Here is a 6287-nt window from a genome sequence, read left to right as displayed (position 1 = left end):
CGACCCGGCCGCCGCCGCCCCCAGCCGCCCGGACCCCTTCTGGGCGTCCCCGCCGCAGACTCGCCGCCTCGGAGCTCAGCCAGCGCCCGCCGGCGGTGGGGTCAGGGCCTCCGCGGGGGGGCTGGGGTGGGGCCGGGGGCGGGGATGGGGCGCGGCGTCCCCCCCCGCGGGGGTGTGTGGTGCTGCGGTCCGCGGCTCAGGCAGCCGGAGCAGGGGGAGCGCAGGAGAGAAGATGGAGGACGCCAGGGTCTGGCGCGGACTCGCTGGGCACTGCGGCGCCGTCTCCCGGGACTCCAACGCGGTGCCCAGCAGCGTCGCGTCCCTGTCAGACCCTCGGCGGCAGGCGCAGGCCACGGCGGTCACCTGGCTCTTCAGTCCCGTATGCGCCGCACTACCGTGCCTCCAAATTGGGGGAAGCCCCCAGGACTTGGAGTGTCTCTCCCGTCTGGTATTTCATCCCCAGCGCGCTAACCCCTCCGCACTCCTGCTTACGATGTGCATCTACCTCGGAGCGGCCCTCCAGCTCTAGCAAGGAATCCCACTGGGGTGCAGCCTCAGATCCTCCCAGCTGAGGGAAACACTTCCCACGCGTAGAGATGTCATTACTGGCTTATTCTTGGGCGAAGGGCTGAGCTTTCCCATCCTCCCCTTAACGCCAGAGAGGATAGGAAATTTTGCCCGAACATCCCCCTCTCCCGCCAAAAAAATAAACAAAAACAAGTGAGGAAGTATAGATAAGAAATTATTTTTGTCTTTTAGTACAGTCTTTCTCGCCCCACAGAACAAAAACCGAACTTGTGGTTGGACGGCGTCAGATGTCACTGAGGTGACCCCAGCCTCTGTTTGCAGTTCCAAGTCTTCCGTGTAGGCGTCACTGCTGCTGGAACTTTGTAGGATGGTGTCCTGAACGTTTGCTATCCCCTCCTCAGAGAGGTAGCTACTGGGAATATCAGAGACAAGCTATTATTAAACAAATGTCTCCAGTCCGAGAAGTCTCCGGTGGCGGGCAGTGAGGGGGCAGGCTGTATTGGTGATATTTTTATAAACTCTGGCTTAAAAAAATTCCTCAGATGGTCACATTATTTCAGGACTTCAACATCCTTCATAACCAACGGTCTCTTATCTCACACACTCCATTTATTCCTCTCCAGACATATTCTAATCAAGGTCACCATCTTGAACTTCCCCTATATTGACACAATAGTGATAGTATGGTTGCAGAATTCTATTCTAAAAGAAACTGAAGAGAGATAGTAATTTGACAGTCTGTGTTTCCCTTCCATCCACTACACACGTATACCCCCTCCCATTCTTTCCTTCCCTCAGTCACCACAATGAAAGGGCTGCACACCTTTTTGGTCTGGTCTGGTCTGGTCTGGTTCCTTTTAGAGTCGATTCCCTATTGGACATTGCTTGGAGGCCTTGGGGATGAATGAGAAGTCTGCAGTATGGGTCGGTAGCAGAAGCAGGTAGCACATCAAGGGACAGATCAGCCTAAGACAGGAGGGGACAGAAAATGAACAGTTTCTCATACGTTCCTCAGCTAAGCTGCTGCAGTGGCCCCTATGTCTCCTATAAAATTAGTCTTATTTGGGGAGAAAAAGAAAACGGCTCAGTAAGCCTAAGTTTATATGCACATGCAAGATAAGGAGGAAACTAAGATGTAAATCTAAGGAATTAACTAGGTAAACTAAAACCTTTCAGTTCTGACCGTAGACACTGCCTGTTCTTTCATTCAGTGACTCCACGTCTCTGCTTCTTGAGCACAGATTCACCTCAAGGTCTATGTAATTTATCTACTAAGTTTTCCTCCTCCCCAGTTTAGCCTTTCCTACTTTATAGCCTTTCAAAGGGTGTTAAAAATGAAGCTTTAGGATCATGAAAACTAGTGCTTATGAAGACCATTATTCTAATGACAATATTGCCAGACTCTTGAACTTATTCTGAGATCTAGAAACCCTTCTCCAGCAATCTTTCTCACAGCACCTCTGTTTCCCACCAACAGGAAGTAGAGGTCAAGTGAAAACAGTCCAGTTCTCATTAATGAAGAGCTGGGATTCAGATGTATCACTTTTCTTGAGGAAAATGGCTAATTTTATCTCTATCCATGAGAGGAAACCCAAATTCCTGATTGCTCCCCAAACCCTCCCTTAAAAAGAAAATTTAACAACTTTTTAAATTCAGATGAAATTTTAAACCTTAGGATATTTTCCAGAGGGAAAATATCCAAAAGTTTGGAACAATTACTCAAAAACAATCAGGTCCAAATGTTTTGAGGAATATAAGGAGGTTAACCAGTAAGATTAAAGACTCCATCCCTAGAAGGGGCATTTCTACCCTTAGGACAGACAATATCCTTAACCACAAACAAATGAGCCTCTCCTCAAACCAGCTTCCACAGACAGTACTGGAGAAAGTGAAAAGACTAAGGATGTCTAAAGAGTAAATTCATCCTGATTACTGTGAACAACTTTCAGTGGGTGAATCAGTGGTGTTACCTTCGAATATGATAACTGAAATGTTTGGTGTCTAAGCAAAAAAAGAAAAAAAAGTGTGCCTACATCCACCCAAATAAAACTCAAGATCCCCTCCTCCTCATCTTATTCAGGTTCTTCTTTCCCACTTCCTCTGCCCCAGCTTATATAACCCATCATTTAACCTTCCAGGGATTTATTTCCTCATCTGGAAAATGAGGACAAGATAAATGCGTTATCTCACAGTGATGACTCATGAATTAAATGAGAAATGTATGTAAAATGCTTAGAACATTTCCTGTAATATAAGAAGTCCTAAGTAAATATTTTTATTGGTGCTATTAGTTGGTTCTAGATTAATTTTGGGGCTGTGAACTCCACAAAAACAGTTAATTATTCCTCTCACTTTCTTTCAAAGTAACAGGTTTTTCACCATGCCTCATCCCTCTCTCTTTTTAAGAGCTCTAATGTAAGTTGACAAAAGGCTAATGACACATGACAAAGGAATATACCTATTAAGATCAGCTTTTCTAGGGGGTGCCTGGCTGGTTCAGTTGGAGGAGCATGTGACTCTTGATGTGGGGGCCATAGGTTTGAGCCCCACGTTGGGGGTAGAGATTACTTGAAAACTTAGATCAGCTTTTCTAAAGACAACTTTTAGCAAACATTAGAAAGTAACAGGATATTTCCTTCCTATTTCAGAGAGAATTTTAAAATCCTGTGAGTACATTGGGGTTATAATTAGATTTAGAATCCCAGGAATAGGAAACATCTCTGCTGTTGTCAATTACCTGTCCCCAAGTAAGACTTCTCAGCAAATTGAAAACAAATCAAATCCAAAACTTTCAGTAGGGAATATCTACTCCAAAGAAGTTAGAAGAGGCTTCAAATCTGTCAAGTTAATGGACTTATTCTTCATGCAAAAAAGCTAGAACTGACAACAAATCTAGGAAAAGCCAAGAATGGAATATTTGCAAATACCAAAAAAACATTGGCCAGAGAGAAGTGTTTACCTTTCATTACCAGCCTCAATGCAATCAAGGAGGAAAGGAAGAACATTTTACCAAAGGAAGCACCCCGCCCCCCTCCTCCAAACCAAACCAAAACAACAACACCCAGCCAAGCTTCTCAGGAGGAAAGCAGAAGTAATCTCCCCACCCCCTTCCAGTCCACCCCAACTTCATAACCACACTAAGGGCTTAAGCCAATTGCCTGTGGCCCATGTGGTCAGAAGCTGGGTTTGTGTTTCAATTCTACCACCTAAAGTGTCATCACTAGTTATTTCTGCTTTAACTGGTAAGGTGAGGAAGGGGAAACAAGGGAGAATTTTTTTCTCTGAATACCTATTTAAGTTCCTTGACAGCTAGACAATCACAGAGAACAAAGGTAAAGGAAATAAATCCACTCATTTTCCTGGTAGACATTTAGTTCAGCTAGTAGTTGAGGGTTCTAAAACACTTGTTTCTAAGAAGGGTCTCATCCCCAAGATGCCAAAAACAAGTCCAAAGCCATAGAAACACATTTATCAGTTTAACTCTTCTAGAAAGAAGCTACCAGAAATCAATGTTAAACCTATCAGTTCCATCCACAAAGCATTTAAGTAGAAAAGCTAACTTCCGTTTCACAACTCCTAAATGACAGAGAACATCTAACAAATAGCCAGCAAAATAGCATAGCACATAAGAAGGAAAGAAAGTAAGACAGGTCAAAAATACACCAAGTAAGAAATTCAATACAACTGGAAAACATACTCTCAGGCACCAAACATTTCTCCTTTGGCCACCTGTTCCTCCCTGCCCTCAGATGCCCCAAGCCCCGGGTAATGGCTCAGCTTGGAAAAAAGTTGATACCTAACAAGTCACACAAACTTGGTGGGCCTAAACCCAACTAAAAGCTTAGCTCAGTTACATCATCATGCTAATAGTCAAAAACATAAATTAAATCCTTACATGAAGCTATTCTGGTACAGAGGTAAAACTCTTTTCAGTGGCTTTAGCCTCCACCCCACACACATTCCACTAGTTAAAAGATGGATGTAATGAAACTGAACAGCATTGTGCTGTTTCATCTGCATTACCAGAAAAACACTATTCATTTGCAACAAGAGATCACTACTTATTAATGCCTGTCCAAATGTCGTGAAGAGTAGGGGCGGAGCAAAAACAGATAAATCAAATGAATATTCTTTAACCCGAACCCTGATAGACACACCTCATTGATAATTTCTTCACACCAGATTTAGTAGTCCAGAATTCAGGAAGGATTGTTTCTCAGAAATCTCCAAAGAGTTAGCATATTAATTAATACAGGCGGATCTTATGGTTCCCTCTTTCTGAGTCCGTAGTCCTTCCTCTCCCTTTCATGGACCTAGAATTAAGAAAAAGCCTCATCGGGTCAATCTGATGTTCTGCTGTAGATCCCTCCATTCCTGGTAAAAAAGGGAACAGGGAATAATGAAACAGGTGTTGAGGAACTGATGTATTATGTTCCCTGCATGAGGGAAGTGAGCAGTGGTGACCTAAGACACTGAAGCGGCATCACAAGACTAGCTAGACTAAGCTTTAGGAAGGCTGCTCCACTCTAGAAAGTAAGCCAAGAGATGGCAACACAAGGCCACGACAGCATAACATCTGGCTAAGGAGGGAATTCACTCCTTTAAAGATGTTTCTTGACCCTGAGCAGTCCCTGAACTAGACACTGCCTAAAGCTCAGTCATTGGGTCCAGGCCTACAAGCAGGTGCAAGAACCTGGCAAGCTGTTAAAGCTCAACATAGGGACAACAGCTGTACTCCACAGTTGCTCCTTAAGCTGTGAATAAAACATCAAGCTTACAGCTATCCACAAATACTACTCGAAACATTGTATCCTTGATTGCCTGAGCAGAGACAACAAGCTCTTTGCTAGAATTGAAGAGGACCAGAATCCCTAGAAGACAGTGTAGGTTGACTTGATGAACAATTTACTCTGGTAAACAGGGAAGATGGGAGAATCTAGATTTTTCTCCTGAAGTTATCTTTTCAACAAAGCATACAAATCTCTACTAGTTGACAGAATTAGCTCTCTAGCCCCAAGGCCTGACCCTGTCCTCTTCTTTTTGTTTTACTGACCTTACATAAGTACCCCCCACCCCCCTTCAGCTCCCAGCTATTTCATCGTTTTTCCAGCTTACTCTGCCTGCCCCACCTCTCCTTTCACTTTCTCTCACCTTTCATTCAACACTTAATCACAAATAGTCAATCTAAGCCGGTGAAAAACTTTCTGGGAGCATCAGGTAGGTATAAAGTAATCCCAGAAACAGGCATTCTGGGGGTTAGGATACACATTTCTGCCTTTTAGTAGTTTGCACTTTAGATAGGAAAGGCAATATACTTACTCTTCATATATGGAAGTGCATCTTCAGAACAATCTATTAATGCATTTATAGAATTATAATTAAGGGATGAAAAAAATCCTTTAGTGATGCTTCTCAGGAACACTGGAACTAGTAACTTTTATTCCCAATTATTCATCCAGTCCCCTACACAGTACACTCAGAAAAACTCATGAAGCTTGAGGAAGCCCCCATATGTTTGATATGTTAATTTAGCTCAGTTATTCTGATCACTTAGGCAAAGCAGACAGAAGGGTCCAAATTGGTACAGTAATCTGTGATTAGCCTCTCACCAAAGACATGAGAAAACTGAAAAGGGTGCTGGACTACTACAGATAGGTTTAGGATTTATTCCAGTGATTTCCTTAAAACCACAAGAATTTGGGGATGGGGACACACTGGGAAGACAGGCAGCAGTAAGGGAAAAGGGCACTACCAACCCA

Source organism: Panthera leo, chromosome E1, assembly GCF_018350215.1.
Source record: "Panthera leo isolate Ple1 chromosome E1, P.leo_Ple1_pat1.1, whole genome shotgun sequence".
NCBI classification, from domain to species: Eukaryota; Metazoa; Chordata; class Mammalia; order Carnivora; family Felidae; genus Panthera; species Panthera leo.
This window is presented reverse-complemented; position numbering follows the sequence as displayed.